The 20,851-nt window shown below is 45.5% G+C and overlaps 1 protein-coding gene across 7 annotated transcripts in view; it reads left to right on the forward strand.

The window, feature by feature from the left end:
- RALGAPA2 (Ral GTPase activating protein catalytic subunit alpha 2) overlaps positions 1–20,851 on the forward strand; it is a 136,587-nt gene that overhangs the window by 99,986 nt on the left and 15,750 nt on the right. The window lies entirely within an intron of this gene.

Raw genomic sequence — 20,851 nt, forward strand, 5'->3', positions numbered from 1 at the left:
GCCACGCATGTGCACCTACCCGGGTCATGGGAGGGCGTGGGGATGCTTGAAACACACATGGGCCTCTTCTCGGGCACGTGCCTGACTACACAGGCACTTCCATTAGTGCAAAGGTGCAATCTCCAAGATATTTCTAACTCTTTTTTTTTGAAACTTTTCCTCTTTTTCATTTTTAGAGAAAACCTGACTTCAGTATATGTTCTTCATCAGCTATACATGCTGCAATCACTTCCTTCAAAAGTTGAGTCATAGTTTTCTCAATGGGAGAGACGTTTTAAGTGTAGCTTTGATTTTTTTTAATTGCTTTGTTTTTCTCTAAGTAAAAGTGAGCTTCCAAATTCATTGTTGGCCACACTCTGAGGAGGAGGTGAGGCTAGATCCCCTCCTGGCCTGCGTGCAGCCTGGCTGGTCCAGGGCTTCCATGAATCTAGTATTAAGACGAGGACATATGTAATGTCAATGGCTATTACACAAAAGCTATTTTAATGGGTATCACTGTAATCCTACTTCATACCTTAAAGAAGAAAGATTTTTTCTTTCTACATGCACTTGAAGAAGTTTTGGAATATCTTGTTACTGGAGACATCCTTATTAGGTTGGGACAAAAGCTTGGAGACAGCAAGGGAGAGGAATGGGAGAAAGATACTTTTTCATGCTTGGCTCGTTGGCTGGCTTACTCAGCTTGAATATTTTCTTTCCTCAGTATCATCTTTTTGTGTGTATTTCAGAGTAAGATTAATTGTGTTCTTGTGTGCGTATAGGAGCAGATGGCTTTATAATAATTTCTTAAATGTAATACTAAGGAAGTAACTAGTAAACATGGCGTTTTCTGAAAAAAAAAAACAAACCACAGTTCATTTTCTGCTTTTTAATACTGTTTCTAAATTGGCCTTGATCAGTTTTTTTTTAGATCCAATAACTTCTGCTGAACAGCTAGATTTAGGGTATTGGTTTAGGATTATCCATCTCGTTCATTTTAGCCTAAGTAACAACGTGGGTGATCTTATAAAACCTTGCTGGTCTACAATTTGTTGGCTTCCTAAACACGAATTTGTAGGCATTCCCCTGCCCACCTTTCAGCTGGACAAAGTAGTGCTGTTTCAGCAGCAGTGCTTTCACTTAGAAATGTTAGCGCTATCATTGAAACACACTTAGCGTTCGCTCAGCTGTTCATTAATGCAAAGCCTTGACACCAAAAATGCATCAACCTGAAAGTGACCTGGTTAACATAAAGAAAATAACCCCAAGCTCACATGCATTTTTCTTTTCTCTCAGTCTGAAAGCTCTTACCTGACTTTGTGCCATACCTAGCACGCTCCCTGCTACTGGAAGTTGACTTCTGGAGCATTTCAGTGCTGTGCTTGCCAGACCAACACTGTTAAGGTGGTGGAGGTGTATGAGTACTGGAAAAATGACAAAAGTAGAGAGCTGTGCGTGTTCCTTCGTGGAACAAGCACTGAAGCTGATGTTTGCAGACTTGGCATATCACAAGTGAACTCCTCCCCTCACTATTAATTTCTGTCCCCGTCCTAGCACCTTCCTGTCCCCGCTGCCGCCGTCTGTCCCAGCTGGGACACTCGAGGCTTTCCCATTTCCCATGTGCATGCCCAGTGATAAGACACAGAAGGGGCTGTGATCTGCTTTCTGTCCATAATTGTTAAATAAAACTCCCTGTTACTTTAAAGGGTTGGCACTGCAGAAATAGCAGCTGCACCCACACCTAAAAGTTTTGAATAACCTCGACTACATTTTTCCAGCTAGCTGCAGATTGTTTTCTAATTGTACTGGTTTTAAGCAGCCTGTGTACCTGACGTTTGACATCTTCATTTCGCTATTAAGATAAAAAGACACATTGGTGTCTTTATTTTCAATAATGTATTTAATGTGCAACAAAAGATTCCTGCTCCCTTCATTTCCGTAGCCAGTTATTTTTCAGAGCATTGCCCTGTTCACCTTCTTTCTGCTAACCCTTTCAGTGCTGTCCTCCCCTGCACTTTTCTACGGCTCATCAATTATGCAGATGTGAGAGAAAGACGGTATAACCCTCTTAGTTAAAGCACTGAGCATGTTTGTGGGGGTGTCAATGGGTAAGAATTGTTCAAATCCAGAAGAACTGTTTTAAGCCAGAAATGTTTTCTTTATTAGGTTTTGCAGAGCCTGCTGGGTTGTGCTCCCGTGTTTTATGACTTGTTGCCACGATAATTCAGCTCATCTTACAGGTTTCTCTAATTGTGATTGATGTGTAATCATTCATTTTATTGAACCTCATTAAGGTCTGCAAACCTCTGTACCAACTTACAGTAATTAGAGCCCAGATAGCCATTCCATCTGTTCACAAGCACTGTTTAATTAATGAACTTTTAACATGTTCTTTGCCTTGTAAAAGCTCTTAGTATTCTCAAGTTGTTGAATAGGATTTGCATGCCAGCATTTCTGTTTTTTGTTTTTTTTTTTTAATACCACAGCAACGTGCATTTTGGAATCCCAAAAGTCAACACACAAAGTACTTGGATCTGTAAGGCAAATTAGAGAAATTTTACTTTTAGTATAATTTTTTCATGTCAGTTACAATCTCTGTAAAACTGGTGCTGCAAATAAAAAGCTCACGTGGACTTTCTTGTTCTTGTTAAAACCTAGAACAGCAGTGTTTTAATCTTCCCTGGTATTGTTGAAGAAGATATACACAGACCAATAAGCAAAATGTTTCATTTTGCTCATACTTAGCACTTACTGGAAGAAAAATTGAAATAGAGTGTGTGCAGACACATTTTCCACCCCTTGTATATCATCTTTTTGTGGCATGTAGAACATCAGCACCGAGACAGCTTTACTTGTTTGTAATACTCAGTATAATGAGATTTTAGGGCTCAGTGGATCGGCTAGTGCTGCTGGGAGGTATCATAGGGACTGTGGTAATAATGGGCCAGAACAGAAAAGAATGAGAAAGCAGTAGGACAGGAGTTCCTAAATACTTTGAGCATTGCTGCTGTGGCATCTGTGGGTGTTCTGGCTGTGCAGCAGCATGGCAAGTCAGTGGTTTGTGCAGAATGAACAGATGGCTGCATTTTTAAAAACGAAAGTACATTTCTGCTATCTGATCAGACAGAAGAGGCCATATTTCAAGAGCATTAGAATTTTTCAGAAAAACAGCCCTAGAAGTTTTCTGTACATTAGGAATGCATAGGCAAATAGCTGTACTGAATTTAAATGTCAAATTACAATCACAAGCAGCTCTGGAGCTTGAGTGGTTAGCAAAGGAGGAAAAGGACACATTTCCCAAGGGTGTTCTCACGTTCTTGGTCTCTTGCTGGTTTTTCGGTATGGCGCAGTGTTGTAGTTCTGTAGTTGTGCTTCACCCACTTTGGATTGGCTTGTGTTCACCTTAAATATTCAGGACAAGAATTAAGTCATACCGCTCAACTCTCTCAAAATCCTATTCTGCCTCTAAAGCAGGCCATCTGTCTGGGCCAGCCACTCTTTACTCCCACAGCAAGCATTTTAGCTGGTGCTTTGAGTAAGAGCATGGCCTGGAGAAGCAAAATCTGAAGTGAAATAAGAGCCTTAGGCACAGGGCTGCAGCCGCTGTGTTCAGAAAAGCGAGCTGTGTTGCGTGCCTTCTACATTTCACAAGTTGTTTGTGAAAACAGTATGAAGAGCACCTGTTTTTTGTTTTGTCTTCAGTACGCTACTCTATGGCATCGTAGTTGCCTAAGGCAAGGCACAGGCAACCTTTTCTGTTTTGCTGGGGTTCCTGGCCATGTTGATCTTTTACTGGGGGTTTTCCTCAAGTCACTGTCCTCTTTTGGACCAGTTCCAACCTGAATGTCGAGTGTTTCCAGTGCCCTAAAAGGGAACATTTCCAAAGAGTTATCTGTAAGTTCCTCTTCCAGTATTTCCATCCATGTGCTCCTCCCCTCTGCACTGACCCCCACCCGTACCGGTGCAGGGCAGTGGAAACGCAGTGTGCTGCCCCTCCGCATGGCTGCAGCCATGCTACTGCAAGGCACTGGCACGGCTGCGAGAGAAGTGCTTGTCCCACAGACCTTTTGAGAACGTGCATGTTAGGTTCAGGATTGTGTTGGTTTGTGCCAAGAGCCAGGTGTGGGCTCTTCGGCTCATCTTCGGAGCCTCGGCTTTCCCCACTAGTGGCGTTCTGCAAGCTGAGCACTGGGATCTCGTCTGGCTTGTTCTGGAACATCATTCCACCGGTTGCAATTGGGCTACAACCAAATGAATTAGGCTTACTTTTTTATTTAGAGACAAATCCCCTCATCATGTGCATTTAGTAAGGCTTGCTTCTAAAGCCACGACATTCCTTTACAAGCTTCTAGTTTGGAGGATGCAGTTTTGCTTACAAGAAGAAAACTCTAGGACGTGGTTCCTGTGAAGTGCCTTCCCCGCTCCCTGCAAGCATTTGTTCTCAACACTTCAGCCTGTTGTCAGCAGGAAAAAATGCACAGGCCACCTCGGTGAAATTTTAGCAGCAAACAGAGCATCCTGATGAAGGAACAGGAGGAGAAGATCTTGCCCCTCGCTTGTTTGCCCTTTCCCTCTGGTTCCTCCGCAGGCCATGTGGGTCCGGCTGGCTGTGCCTAAAGGCCATGCTGCAGTCCCCACAGCTCCGTGCTCCACTTCAGGCGTGCAGCTGCTGGAAGGCGCCCGGGGCTCACATCACCGGTGCTCTGCTCTTGGCTTGCTCCTGAGGAAACAATGAACCTGCGTTCCACCTCAGCGGAAAAGAGGCAATCAAAGTTCTCAGTGTTACGCTGCAAGAAGGACTTGCTTGAGGGTGTTGAGGGAGAGCCATGCCAGCCAGTTGGTATGCCCTCACCTCGCCTGGAAGCGTCTCCCCCTGCGCCTGGTGCCAGGAGCTGGGAGCCCTGGCCAGGCTTTGACCGGCAGACATCTTCCGCAGGGCGATGGCAGCGGCGTGCAGAAATCTCTGAGCTTACAGCAGCAGAATGGGTGTCATTAGTGTAATATACATTGCATACATGTTATAGCAATATTGTCCCTTAAACCTGTAAACACAAGTCCTGTTCTGCCCTCAGCTAAATAGAAGTGCTAATTAAGTGAATTACACTTAAGGCTGTTCTGTGACGGGTAGCTGATTTTAAATAATAGACATTTGGTTGAAGACTTTAATATTTCCTGTATTCCATTTGGGAGAACATTTATCAAATTGTTTTTTATTTTAGGATAAAAATATTTATAACATTTTCTCAGTATGTTGCCTGTGAAATGTATGTTTACATTATTTGGGTTTATGAGGAAAGCTAAGAAGGACGCAGTTCTCTCTCAGTGGTTAAATATTATTGCATGTTAATCCATACTTTACAAGTTCAAAGACTGCACTACCATGTCCTGTGTTCTTTTTGCTGTTGGTAAAGATGTCCTGATATTGAGCATTCACATTTATGTGAAAAATAGAATTCAGTTCAATCCGTGTATAGATTGTCAGAAAGATTAAAGTGTGCATCATGCAATTTTTCTTCTTTCAGAAAGGGGCCTTTGATGTGCTAATGTTCACTTTCTCCCTTTTCATTCAGAAGTGCTGGTCATTGTTTTACGCTGCAGAACAGTATCTGCCTCATGAAGGCAGATTCTAATACCCTGGTAGCCAAACCTTGCTCAAGGTAGCATAATATAAATATGCAATAATATTAATGGCATTATATGCTGGGATCAGATAACAGTGTGCCTGCACAGATGAATACCAAGGCAAAGCCAAGGCATTTATTGAAAATAGATGTTTCAAAAAGCCAAATATTTTATTTTAAATAATCCACTTAGGTGGCAGCATTACTGCTGTTATACCAAGTCATACAATTCAGTTTTAAAATAGAAAGCAAGCTTGGTGGTGTGGTGGGCACTGTAGTCCGTAAAAATAACTCTTGAAGACAAGGCTGTAATGTATTTCCAAAGTTAATTAGCAAGTGAAATTATTTGCATGGGCTCATCTTGTGTTGCAGTGGATATTTTCCAGAAAATGGATGAAATTTTGCAGGCTACTCACAGCTCACATAGCAGGGGATTGATGCAGGTCACAACACAGTCGCCGTAACAGATTTGCATGGAGAAAGGCTGTTTATATCTACTCTTACCTTTGCCAAAATATTGATCTTCCTTTTGTTCTTGACTGCTAAGAAATAGTTCACTGAATCCCCTGTGAAGATATATATGGAAAGTGTTAGTGTACAATTGTGCAGGAGCTATTTTAGCATTGATTGTTCTCTATAGAAGACAAAGTAGTGGACAAATGAGTGATAAAAATCTTCCTTATTAAAACTGGGTGAAATTTGGTGCTTGAGTTTAGAGTTAGTAAGCTCAATATCTATAAATTAGCTGTAGGATGGATGCTTTAGGAAAGGGTAAGCTCACATACATGCTCAAGTCTGCTGCTCAGGAATCAGAAAAACTGCCTATTGTGTTTCTCAAGCAGTAGAAAACTACAGCTTTGAAAAAGTTGTAATCATAAAAATAGTAAGTTGCATATTAAACTATGAACTAGGAAATGTTCAAAAGTGTTTCTCATGCAGTTTCTTTTAGGTAATTAAAAAAAGAAAATTTAATTAAAAGGTGGGAGTTGAGAAAGCTAATGGCTTCTCAAGTATTTAATTGATAAAATTAAGACAAAAAAAATGGAAAAAAAAGCCTGAATAAAGAAAAATCTTGCATATGCCTGCACTTGAAATATTTTCTCTCAAGGTGCAGTGGCAGCAGCACACAGCATTCCTGCCCCGTGCCTTCTTCCTTGCATCACTGGCCCTAGTCTCCTTCCCTGTTTACTTCCCCCAGCTTTGATGCTTCATTAAAAATTCATTTTCTGCTCTCCCCCTTTCTCTTTGGGATCCCCATTACCTCCTTTTATGTCTGAAATGACTCAGCAGTGAAGGGCTTCAAAGAACTTCAGAAATTCAACTTAAAGGGCACTGTCTTTGGGAAACAGTGTTAATAATAAGAAAAAATGATGTGTTTTAATGAAAGCCAAGAACAAAAAGAAAACTTCCCCTCTTTGCTCAGCCTGTGTCTGTGACAAGGGCTGTTGAGCCTGAGTGCCACCAAAGCCTTTCCTTTTGGTACCCTGATTAAAAATAAAAAATAATAAAAGAGCAAAGCAATTCTGCTGAGCATCCAGCAATTCTGTGCACCAGGCGCTTTGCTCCCCAGCCCCCTGCTTCTGCAGGGGTCCTTCTCCCAGTGCACAAAGCCGGCAGTCGCTGCGGGCTGTGGCGCTGCTCTGAGGCTCTCACTGGGGACGGGTCGGGTGCATGGGTGATGGTGGTCGCAGTAGCACAGCACACCAGGGAGCACGGTTTCTTTGCTGCCTACAGTGAGACGCATCAAAAAGCCCCATCGGGAACCAGGTGGACAGGGCTGCGCAGGGTGGAGCAGCTCGGCTCCTTCGCTGGGGCTCCTGTACGTTTTTGGGTGGTCACGGGGAAAGGCACCGAGGCAGCACGCTTCTTGCCGGTGATTGTTCCCAGAGGTGAGAGCAGGAGCCACTTCTGACTCACACAGGATTTCTATTCCGTATGGTAGCCTCCTCTACACTAGCTCTCTCGTTTGCCTTTTCAAATCAGATTAATTTTCCATTTTAACAAAGTGCTGTCATTCTGGGAATCAGCCTATAATCTCATCGTGGTGGAAACGCACACTCCATAACCCAGGCACCTTGGTGATGGGCAGGAGCACAAAGCCTGTGCCAGCACCTTGCTGCTTTCACGGTGGAATTGCTCATGGATGCTTTCCCCTGTATATCTGTGCAACCCCAGTCTCCTGAGTACCTGGGGTCTTTGCATCGGGGGTGATTGTCCCACCTCTCTCCTGGTGATGTGCCTTGTCCGCATCCCATGCCTGAATTTAGAATGTGGTTGTTTCAATGCTACATCACACAGTTCAGTCATTAACTCATTTTTTGCCCTTTAATTAAATAGGATGGTAAGCTTCTATGACCAACTGGAATTGCTTAAAGCCTGTGGGGGAGAAAATATATATTTTAAATGTTCTAGAAAGAACAGAACATTTAGAAGAACTTAGCAGCAGTGAAGCTATCATATTAGCTTGCCTCTTTGTGAAGGACTCCCTTACATTTTCAGTTTTGCTTCCTCCCCCCCACACCGCCCACTGTATAAGTAAAAAAGCAGATTTCATAAACATGCACCAGAATTTTAATTTACTCCTTTGGGGAAACTGAGAGACATCACAGCATGTACACCGGCTGAGCTATGCAGTGAAAGGGGAATCCGTTCTCCCTACTGAGAGGTCACTTCCAGGGAAAAAAAATGTTGTTTTAAATGCTGGCTTAATCATCTGCTTTTGGGGATCAGATTTTCATTCGTGCCAATGACAAAGCTGGGCGAGCAGAAAGCGGTGGATGCATACTGCTGTACCTGTTGCAGTCTGCATGTTTGAAAGAGTATTCTAATTTAATGGATTTTAAGCAACATTATTCAAAGGTCAACAAAAGGCGTACTGTGTTATATGAATAAAAGATTTCCTCCGGATACTTGTTAACCCTACAATGCCTAGCTGATGCAATTGAAGCGCAGCCACCTGGCAGGGAGATTTCACAGTCAGCTGCTGGGGAGAGCCCCGCACCGGCACACCAGGTGCTGCGCTGCGCCTGCCCCACGGGCACCAGGCACTGGGCACTGGCATGAGCCCGTGGCAGACACTGGGCACTGCTGGCGGCACAAACCCATACTGGGCACTGGGCACCAGTGGCCATAGCACCCAGCAGCGCGGGGATGCCAGGTGTGCACTGGACTGGACCCAGACCCCCTGTGCCTGGGGGTCCTTCGTTTTGTCCCCAGGTCTGCTTTGGGACATCTACGCTGGTCATGAATGGCCCGGATTATGATGTTAACACCCACAACCTTTTTTCTTTTTTTAATTTAAAGTCAGGACATCCCCCCTGATTTCTTGGCCGTCTTTTCCTGATGCACAGTTCCTTCCTACCCTCTAATGTAGAGCAATTTCCCAGCCTGTATTGCTGCAGCAACAAGTGCATTTAGTGCTGAGCATCTTGCAAATGGTGTCACTGGTAATGGATGTGATAATAAGCCCCACAGTTACCTATCCCTGATTGTAATGAATGTAAATTGTCAAGTATAATAGACCTGAAACTGAGCTATTCAGTGTTGGTCCTAGACATAATGAAAAGATCTGTAATAAAGTAGAAGGGGCAAAATTATTTTGTGTAATTATATTTTGTTCTGGTTGCAGCAGTCTGATCCTTATACTCTTATCAATCTGTCAGTGATGGTTTATTAACCTGTAGTAGGTGAGAAACATGATTATAAATTAATCTGAAAAGATTTTTCCTCAACCAAAGAGTGAGAATCTGGTGGAGAGATTGCTGGTTCATCGGCAGTGTCTGAGGCACGGAGGTGACCTTTGTGCCTGTGCTACGGGAGGGGAAGTCCTGCACCTGTACATTCAAGTACCTCTGCGTGCTGCTCGGCAGCAGCTTGGTGCAGCCGGTCTCATGCCCATGCAGGTGTGGAGCGTGGCCCTGTTCTGTCACAGTCCATCATACTCTGGGTGTGACCTCGGGATCGGGCTTGACGTTGCCTCTCCAAGAGCATCTGTGATGCGGAAAGGCGTCTATTCAGGTGTCTTTGTTTAACACAGAGAAGACTTTTTTTGTACTTAAAAAAAAAAGACAGTCAAAAGCTGTCTTCCAGTATGCACATGATCTGCCATGAAGCCTACAGATAACTGCAGTATCCTGAATTCCCAGCATATACACCCCATTTAAGTAACCACTGTAGCATCTTGCACAGAAACATGAAAAGCGGACTTACCAAATTTATAGATGAATGTGATCTCAGTTGGTTTGTGAGTATGCAGTGGGCAAAAAGTACCCCACAGTTTGCGTGTGCAAGTGCACAGTTAAGCATTGGCCTTCCCCATTCAGCACAGGTTTTCTAGGCAATTTTATCATCGTCTGTTCTTGCTGTTCTGCAGGGCTGTGTGTTTACCTACCAGGTAAATCAGTAAGCACCACAGAGCATTGTGGCAGGAGTGTTACACATTAATCTGCCCCGGCATGTGCTGGTTTTGCTGTCAAGAGTGTGGCAGCTGGTAGTAGCAGGCAGTTTCTCAGGTAAGGTCACCATGATGCCCCTTAAAGGCAAGGCGAGCCAGTTTATAGAGAGAGGTTCTGTGCTTTTCAAAGGTGCTCTGATCAAGGGGCTGCTTGCAGACATCCTCTGGTTTTCCATGGCCATCCCCGTGGGGAACTTGCAGGGAGAGGCTCAGCAAGGAGCAGGAGCTGTCCTCATGCCCACCCACAGGACACGGGCCCTGTGCTGCGGTGCACAGCTACTTACACCAGATTCCTCTCCTCAGTTATTTAAACTATTTTGCAATTGTCCTCCAGCCTTTGCGCTTCTCGTCATGTTTAACCTGTCAATAATTATCACTTTTTCAACTTTCAAAGTGTCCAGATTTCTGAAGTGAGTGTACGAGAAAGTATTTTGGAAATTTCTGCTTGCTTTCTCTTATGATTGAGGTGTAATGGTGAGACAAAAGTTGACTTCTGATTTACAGGAGCAAAATTATCGTGCAAGTTACTGAATTGTCTGATAAGCCTGATGAACAGTTCTCCAGGCAGGGGTTTTGAATAATAAATCCGTCATCATCTCCCACTTCCCATCTCTAGTTGTTTCATTTTAAAGGCTGAGAATGACTTAGAATATCACTGGGTAGTTAGTTTTTCTATGGTGTTGAGTACACCATTATCCTGGGAGGCTGTTAAATGTGCACTCGTTTTGGTACTGCTGTGATGGAGCTAGAAAATACTGACTCTGAGGCAATGCTGTCACCTGTGCCCTTCTTGAGCTGCACTGTGCAGCAGAGCAGCGTGAGGAGCAAACCTGGTGTGGCATGTGAAGTTTTTAAGAGGCAGCGTACCAGTGTGGTGACATGTCTGACTTCAGGTGAGTATGTGTGCATTCGGAGAACACGATGAAAATAAGTGTAGCAATGCTAGCATACACCGAGAAGGGTGTATACAATTACATGTTGAAATAAGAAGTGTGCCTGTGGATGTATGTGCATGTATTTGTGTTTGTTTGTATTTTCAAATATGCAATGACAAAATACAGCAACGCATTTTTGAAGACTTTATAAGTCTCCTTCTTATGCTCTTACAGGCCATCACGTCTTTTTTTTTTTTTTGTATTAAATTTTAAAGATACAAGTGACTACCAACAGGATTTTGTCATCAGCTGATAATAAACAAAACCCACAGGCCCTACAGTCCAGTCTGCTCCTTTCCTAAAAGCATGAGTAAAAGCTGGAAGATCAGGTCTGTGGCTGAGTGTCCCCCACTGGCATCTGCCTTGTGTTTGTCGTGGGGGACTCCCAGCCAGGGTGGACTGGCACTGGCCACAGAGCATCCCTGTGAGGCACGTCCCTGTGAGGCACATCCCTGCGAAGCACGTCCCTGAGAGGCACGTCCTTGCAAGGTGCATCCCTGTGAGGCACATCCCTTCAAGGCACATCCTTGAGAGGAGCCCCCTGTCCCGGCAGTCAGAGGCTCCACCTGGGACCATCATGGGGAGCCAGCGCGGATCCGGGCCAAGGCCTCTCTTGCTAAGCAGACGGCTGCGTTCTGCACCAGTGTTATTTCTGAGTGCCCTGAGGGTAGGCACTGTATGGAATGTTACAGCAGCTGAGTTGTGAGGCACTGGCACAGGGTTCATAGGAGAGAGAAAGATGCTCTCCTCTCCTGCGTAGGCTCGAGCAGCAATTGCTGCCACTGTGTGGACCTGTGGGAGCAGCATCGCATTTACGAGAAGGCGCAAGGCTTTCACTTAGCCCTGCCACCCTGTTTATTTTCTGGTTATAGCTCCAAGTAAACATTCCAGTGTCTGCTGCGTGTGTTTTGTGACCAAATCTCATTATCTGCCTTGTCCAGAGGAAGTTGCAGCCATATAGTAGAGCCATGTGATAAACAGCACTTGTAATTCCTGCTTGCCTGACTCACTTATCTCCATCAAGACTATTAATATTTCCAGCATGTAAGCAGTTTCCAACAGCTGTCAAATACAAACAATAAGCTACCAGAAAAACTGTTTCTGCTTCTCCTGCTGAACTTGATTCCCTACTTAATACACATACATGGCCTGAAGCTAAAGATACTGAAGTCCAAGATTACTGTAAAAGATTTTTTTTTTTTTTTTGTAAAAGATTACAGTAAAGATACTGAAATCCAAAGGCTTGGATTTGGGTGTTTCACAGTGTGCTACTGCTGCCAAAAGCAAATGCTTTATCTGAAGAGAAAGAGAGAAATTCTAGCTTTGCAAAAAGGGAGCAAGAGAGCTACTTGACTAAGATTTTAAAACTACAAAATTCTTATTCATGAAAAACCCTGATTTAAGTCACTTTTATGTTTCAAAAATACATTAGTTAGTGGAAGTGTTTTAAAAATATATCAGTTGCATTTTTTTAAATTTTCCAAGCACTTCTTACTGAGAGAGAGGCAGGACATCGGCTGTTCTCTAGTTCCTTAACCACAAAATCATCCTGTATCACTTTGAAATACATTTCCAGTCTCTCTGTACCTCTGTCATCTGTAAAATGATGGTAATAATGCACCCTCTCTGCAAGGTTTTCTCTCTTCTTATGAGTAAAATATCTGAATGTAGCCATCCTGCTTTGGAAACCAAGGAATTTAAGTAGCACAGATGCAAGGTGCTCCGTGTAAGATAGGTGAAGAGCCAGAGCATTCCTGGGCATATTTAATTTATTTGTGTGGACACAGCATATTTGTTTCTCACTTAGCACGTACTGGCCCCTTCGTTTCCAGTAGGTCACCCAGCCAAGCAGTGAGGGTCTCGCTCTTGGAACAGGCTGAATAATGCCCACATGGCTCAGCCATCTGTAAGTGGTGAATTAATCACAGGCACTGGTGGACAATGTCTTTATGTCGCACGTTCAGATAGGCTATGTTGTGTGATAGCACACACCAGGTTTGACTTTAGTTAAATATTTGGTCCACACATGCTGCAAAAATGAGTGAGTTAGCAATTTTATGCTTAACCTGACGCACACAGTGCAAGCTCTGAGAAAGCAACCACACGAAGCGGAAGGCAGAGGCACGATCCCGCTAGCAATGTTTTGTGGCTTTTGGTTTTGTAGCTCCAAAACAACACTGCAGTCTCCCAAACAGTCCCTGAAGTGTCCAGTCTCTCAGTCAGTCTTTTTTTCTTCAAAGAATGGGAATTGCAAAAGCCGACCAGTCAATGCAAACAGAGCTGGTTCTTTCTCCACGAAGTTTTGTGAAGGCTTTTAGTGCAACACAATGTCAGGCTTCACAAGCAATCATTTCTGCAACCACTTGAATGATACCTCTGAAATGATTACGTGTTTGGAAGGACATCGGTTCACAGTCTTGCATCTGGTGTTATGTTTGTCGGCCTTTATTGCTGTTATTACGGGGTTGAGGTTTTCAAAAGTTCTCCTGATTTGCCTGATAAAAGCTGTCAGGAGTTTTGCCATCCCTCCCACAGGGCAGCGTGGGCAAGTCTGAGCAGGGCTGAAAACCCTACGGCTGTTCTTCACGAACAACAAATTACCAGAACACTGTTCTAGTGGAAAAATACTCATGCTTTGAAAGGAAGCCTCCCCGTCCCTGTAACAGGTGTCTGCTCTAACAAAGATGCTAATAACAACAAAAGGGCATAGTATTGCTGCTATGTGCTTAACAATAGTAGACCAAAGATAATATATTATTTCTGTGTGTTCAAGCAGCCAATTTGAAGGAATTGGATGGCATAAGTAAATGACAAATAATTGAACCTTTGTACCTTTGCCCTTTTTCTAAGATGTCCAAAAGTAACAGCCCATTAGTGGAGGTACTGAAATAGGTGCATTTTGTTAGTGTTTGAATAAAATTAAGACTGCAACAAAGCACGGGGAAGCATTGCTCGGTAACATGTGACCTTTCCTGCAGTTATTTAGCCCTTGATGATCACCCAGTTTGTGGAACAAGCCAGATAATTGCAGAACATGAGCATCAGCAGCTGTACATACACTGATAAAGTGGGACAACCATGGTGTTATAATGATCTCTGTGAAAATACGACCTAGGGATTTGTCTTCTGCAGCCACCGGACAGCTTTCCTTCTGGACCCGGATAGCCAAGTGTCTGCACGACAGCAGCTCCCACTCGCTGCGTAGGCAAAGGCAGGTCATGGCTGGGCTCTGTTCTCCGTGAACTTCCTGTGCAGGTCCATCTCCCCAGGGGTCTCCTGCTGTGGGGAGACCTGTGGATCACCCCAGCCCCCCTCTTTCTGTGCCTCTCTCACCCATCCCTTTTGTTGCACAGTGCAGCTTCTTTCCAGGAGTGAGTAAGTAGTGCGCAGAGATGGCCAGAAGGTAACTGACCCCACTGCCCTCAGGAGAGACAGCCACTGCATTTCGGGACCCTGGGAAGGTGGCTTTCAATCAGACCTGGGCAGCGTCTGTTCCTGTAGGGTATCTCTCAGAGTGGGATAGGCAACGATGCGCTGGCCATAAACTTGCATAACTGAAGTCATCACAGTTCTTGCAGGACGACAGACCGTTTTTCAGAGAGAGCTTCTTAGTGGTTAAATCTTTGTGTGCTCTGCAGAATGATTTACTAGCTAGGGCTTCTCGTGCACTAACTGGCAATAGGCGATTATGGTGTCATTTTAATAAATGGAAATATTATAATCAAAGTCTTATCAGTATGGTGGAGCATGAAGCACAGCTGTAACTGGACCTGGGATGTGCAGAGGGCCGTCTGTACAATGCAGAACTCAGGGTGCCCTTTTTCTATCTACATGTATGTTTAGTAGTTTCGCCACGGTTTTGTGCACTGCTGCAGTGTTGGTTTTCTGATGTATTAAGAACAGTCTCAGTTAAACAAAGCTGATAAAGGAAACAAGGTGCTTTTCTAACATTATTGTCAACGTTGCTGGTATCTGTACCAACAGGGATACCTGACAGGGGATCATTACAAGTACTCTACATTAGAACAAAAAGAAACTCAAGATGTGGGTAAACATGAGCGCCGTTAGAGTACAGACCTGTGTCGTATTGGGAAAGCAACCCGTTGTTCCTTCCCTCCTACCATTATGTGATTGCTCTATAATGCTATCTTCTCCTAGGGGCTTCCTGCAAGGAGGAAGAGGAGTAAATTAAGACGAAAGCTTTGTTTCTGCCTTATTCATAATAAATGCAAAAGTCTCTCCTGCAGCACTCGCCATGACTAATGTGCCACAGCTTCTTGACATCCCAGGGCGGTGTGAGCGCAGCTGCCAGGCTGGTGGCTCACTGTGCACTTTGGGCCGTGCGCTGCCTGGTGAGAGCCACGGGCCAGCACCGGAGCAGGCTCAGCTCGAAGAGCAGGAACGTATGCTCTCTGCCGCAGGGCCCTTGGGTAGGATTTTGCTGCGACATGGCTTGATTTTCAGGGAGCTGGTTTCAAACAGTGTGAAGCGTGTTTTTGTTGTTGTTTTGCTTCACTTTCCTCTTTAAAGCAATTAATGGTGATCATCCATGGGCAAACAAACGTGTCAGTACATTTTGGAAGTGCCGAGGAAGTCTGCTGTGTTACTTTAAGCAGTTACGGATTATTTGCTGCTGTATGTTGCGGCTGTACCTGAAGCCCTGTCTGTATCGGTCACTACTTAGCATCCTTTGTAGCCCCCTGGCAGGACGCCAGCCCCACACTGGAGAGGGTGATGGCAAAGCTCCTGGCACGTGGTGCTGAGGCTCCAGGCACGCCTTCTGCAGAGCACAAATCTGCTGGGAAATCTCTCCATACCTGCTGGTTTGGGTGAGAGCAGAGGCTCTGGAAAACCCAGGGGCTCTGGTTGAGCCATTCCCTGTGCCTGCAGATCCCCATGTGGTATGCAGCAGCCGGAGAAGCAAATTGCAGGAAGGGTGGCTGAGCAAAGGGAAGTCATGCTGCAGAGAGGATCTCTCCTCATTTTGGCAGAAGAGGCTCCTCTGCCCGCCTCTACCCAGATGAGGAGGAGCAGCAGCCCTGGCACCTGCCTGCAAGCAGCAGCCTCTGCCCTGGCTGCTCTGCGGACAGATGGACAGACAGCATCCGTGGGGCTGGCACAGGGTGCAGAACCAACTCTCTCCCGCTCATGCAGCCGTTGCTTCGAGTCAGACAGTTACACAGAGGCAGCCTCCTCTGGTGGTGTTCCATGGCACAGTAACAGTCTTTAAAAATGCATCACTCTCTAAATAATCTCAGATGCTTTGGTTCAAAATAAAATAAATAAATAAATCTGCAGTTGCTGACAGGTGTAGTTTAATTGCACCTGTTCAGTGAAGGATATATGTTACTGAAATTCCCCAAAAAGTTTTCAGTGAAATTTACGCAGTGATGACAGTTACTAGACCATAAGTGACTGAGGCATATTGACTTTCACACTGAAATTACCTGTCACATTTTAAAAGCACGGTAGCTCTTCAGTGCTCAGAGCCATGAGGAGGACAGTCAGGCATGTAAAGGTCATCTACCACATTTGTTGGCCTCAATTTTATGGCCCCTGCTTTATTCTACTGTGGTAAGTCCCAAACATTTATACTCGTGTTTATTTTCAAAACCATTGTTGTTGTGTCAGGGGCAAAGTCTTTTTGAGTACCCAGCTTTGGTTCTCATGGTACAAATTAAGAGGATATTGAAATAAATATAACGGTCAGGAATGACTTATTTATACTTCTTCGGTACTGACATCTTGAAAGGACGGCCAGTAAAACAGCACTGCATTTCCTCTGCTGCAGGGTCTGTCAGGCCAGCCCAAGCAAACAGCTACTTGCAAAATAGTTTTTCCATGTCTTGCCTACACAACACCTGCGAATCACCTGCATGAGCTGGCGGTGAGGCTGGAAGCCCCTGGGGTAGAGTTGTGAAACGTGCTTCTTGCATTTAACCATAAGTTCAAAGTAACCATAAGTTCTCTTTCCTTCGAGTCTCTCTGTTTGGGTGGAAGCAGGAGTTGGCTTGTGATCATGTAGACAGCCTTAGTGTGTGATGGGTTGGAAAGAGCTGTCTGCCTCTATACTTTCAGCTTCTCCACTGGCCAGATGCCCTGAAAGACCTCCGCGGGGTGGGATTCACATCACAGATGGGAATTGCAATTGGTTCATGCCAACAGTCGGCATTAACTTCCTTGGCGTACCCTCCGGAGCCAGAGGAACAGCCATGTCAGTGTGTGCTCCTCATGGACTCCGGCAGTTGGGTCCCAGTCCGGGACAGGAGCCCCCTGGCACTGGCACACCACAAACAACAAGCAGTGGAGGGTAGCCAGGCAGTTCTCGCTTTGCCTGCTCAAAAACCCACAAATAATTTTGGCTTTTGTTTGCATGAAAAGAGTGCTATGTCAACAAAATGCATGGTTGTTTCCATATATTGCCGAGAATATGAAAATGTTGCCAAAATGTTTTTGTTTTCTAAAAATAGGGTGAAGAAGGAATTGCTGGCAGTGATGGGTACCTGGTATTTTTGCTTGAGGTCAGGGCTTGGAGGGATGTCCGAAGTCTCCATGTTTTGCACTGCACGTCTGAAGCTGGCACCATCTCGTAGAGGTCAAATGCGGGACTGATGCTTGCGGGTCGTGATCACCACATCTTTTACAGGCAAAACGTGCACAGAACCCCCTTGAAAGCTCGTGGCTGTGTGGCAGCGAGCTCGCAGTCAGAGCGGAGGGGCAGCAGCAGGACGGCATGCCTCCCAACCCCCTGGCAAGCCCCCAGCCCCACAGAGCCCCGGTTCTCCCAGGGAGCCCCCTGTGCTGGCGTGGTGCTGGGTGCCGGGGGAGCTGGCTCAGAGCTGCGCCGGCTGCTCCCCGCTCCTGGGGCAGCTGTCAGAAGCGCTGCCTTCTGTCTGCTGTGGGGCTCCCCATCCGGTAGGAGGTCCGGAGTGGGACTCACATGACTTCACGGCGCATCCCGCTGCCTGCAGTAAGGCAACGTGGTGTGTTTCAAGTAGCTTATCTGAGCATCGTGATGTTTGTTGCTCGGCTTGCAGTGCATGGTTGAGCTGTTAAAATAATTTAAAAAGTGATAAAAGAGTTATAAAACCTCATAGCATTGAAGTACTGAGATTTGCTTTATTCTATTTGAAGCTAAATTACTGCTGTCATGCATTCATATATATATATATTCATGGTCAATAAATTCATGCCTTCTCATGGCTCTCTGCATCATTCAGCATGTGAATCAGATAAAAATGTTTATTCCTATTGAAAGCATTTTGCTCTAGAGTTTTGTCGTGGTAGAAGCAAAATGTAAAATAATGCAGTTGCATAAGAGGTGGGTCAAATTGCCATACATATTAAAAGAGGCTGCTTTTGATCAGCTCCTTTGAATGTCTGGTATAACTCCGTTTATCTGGAGATCTCAGGGGACGCCCAAAACCTTCAGATAAATGGGGGCTTAGTTAATCAGGGAAGCCAGCTGTCCAGCTCCTTTGGCGGGGTAGGGTTCAAGATCATAACCCATCCTCTGCAGCCAGGCCATCCCCAGAAATGATTTGCATGCTTCACTTCAGCAATCTAGCCTTGAGGCTTCTGCAGCAATGCCAGCTGGGCACTTCAGGCTTTCTCCTGGCCCTGCTCAACCTGCAGCATAGCAATGAGCTGCGGAGGCTGGGCTGCTGATGCATGCAAGGCATAGTTTATATGGCCCTGGGCAAATACTGGCTTCACTTAGGCTTCACACACGGGGGGCAGGTTCGTGTCACATGCTCATTGCAGAGATGCGACACAAATTTCATGTTAAAAAGATTTGACTTAACTTAATGTTCTAATAAGTTTAAATGAGTAAAATCTGATCCCTGGTCCTTCAGGGTGAGGGCACAGCAAATGCACAACAACTGCAGCCCTGACAAGCCTGAGTGTTGTACTGCGATTATGGGGGTGGGAGCACTCTTGGGTGGTGATGGGCAGGGAGCTTTTGGGGCTGCAGTTCAGAGACTGTTGAAGATTGCTGTGGTACAAGTGACTTTGAAATGCTGATCCCCAAGCCTTCTGCACACCCCACCTCGTATTGCTGTTCTTTGGGTGTTTTGTGTTCTCTCGGACACTCCAAAATACATTATTGGGACTCTAGGGTATCTGACTGTTGACTAACGATGCCCACAACAGATTTTGGCAGCCTTTGGCGAGTCCGCATAGCTCTGAGTGCTGGCGTAACCCTCGCGCCTGGTGATCTTGTTCAGGTGCTTCTCCCTTGGCTGCCCAGCTGGTTGGCCGAGTGGATTTTGGCCAGTTTTTTGTGTACTTTGGGCTATCTTCTGTCTCGTAAGGACGGGCTGTAAGATGTGTGCAGCCAACCTCCTCGAAACCTCGTTGCTCTGTTTCTCCGAGCAGCCTTCAACGAAATGGGTACAAACTTCTGCTGTGCTGGCAGTTGTTGTGCATGTTGTCCGCTGGAGTGTTGGATGTGCCGGGCCTTTAATTAAGCAGCAGGATGCAATTAGGCGTGGCAAGAAGAGCCTTTCTGGCCTCCCCGCCTCGCCTCGCATGGGCCCGCCAGCAGACCGCGGGGCGCGCAGTGCGGGGCGCACGGATGGCAGGGCGACAGGCTCAGGTGGCCGGCAGCCGCCGGTTTGGCCGAGCCCTTTCAGCGATTTGTCACGCCTCGCTCCCTCCCTGCTGCGCCCGCACGTGCCAGCTCTGTGGCGGAGGGGCTGCTGGCCAGACGGCTGTGCCGCCCGCGCACCCCGCTGACAGCCCAAGCGCGCGCCGCACAGCCCTGGCAACAGCCGAGCGCGCCACGGAATAAGCATCTTCGTAATGAGAAGTGAATGGCATCCGTCAGTCCCTTTAGAATAGGGCCCAGGCGTGTGCCTCCTCTCCGAGGAAGTTTGGCAGCCTATTCATTAACAAGAGTCATCAGGAGTTCAACCCATAATAGGGAGGCAGCCCCAAACGCAGGCGGGCTAATGCTTGCGCTATCAGGAATGCGTTCTCCTGGGCTTAGGGGAGAAAAGGGAGCACCGCTAAGCAAATAACGCTGTCAGCAGGTGCACGCTCTGAAACGGCATCTATTGATTTTCTTTCTTCAGGCTTCCACGGGAAGTTTGTAAGAAGATTTATCACATATCTGCCGTCCTCTGCTAGCATTAAAGCCCAAACTACCGTTTTTTGTTTTTTTTTGTCTTATCCACAGCGACTCTAGGAACTTGCATACAGCTAAGACGCACTTTGCTTTTTCCCATTGAGAGAAAACACTAGAGCCACCGTGTCCTATTTTTAAGTGCTCTGATTTTTTTTAATGCTGTTTCAAAGCGTTTTTGTTAACGTGATGAAAGTCACAAATGGCACTTCAATATTAATTAGTAATGCTTTTCAATTTTAAATACCCTCACCTGCATTATGTTGTCACTGGTGTTCCTCTGTCTGCTCCTAATTTCTAAATTTAAATTGGCCTTTTCCCCCCCATAACAGCCTTGTAGAGTTAGAATACATTTCCGCACAACAGAAGCACAATGAGGATCTGAAAACTTTTGTTTAAAACAAGGAAATGGAGAATGAGATGTCATACTGGCTCCTGCGAGCGTTAATTCATAAAGTCATACGTGAGGTTCTTCAGCCCATTGTAGATTTGTTTCAGGCGTTATCCTGTTATTGGAAGTGTATGATTCACCTTCTGAGAAAACAGAAGCTGCACACAAAAGAAAAAGATTTGCTTTCTCCACTCTGAAAAGCTGCCGCAAGCAGGGGTCCTATTAAGACAGCTGGAAAGTTGCTTCAGCTTGTTACGCTTGTAAGTTTTATTGGTGACTGGTTTTTGATTACACATTTGAATGCTGTGTGTTCCAGGTTGCCGAGTTTTAATTAAAAGGCAATAG

Source organism: Cygnus olor, chromosome 3 (assembly GCF_009769625.2).
Source record: "Cygnus olor isolate bCygOlo1 chromosome 3, bCygOlo1.pri.v2, whole genome shotgun sequence".
NCBI lineage: Eukaryota > Metazoa > Chordata > Aves > Anseriformes > Anatidae > Cygnus > Cygnus olor.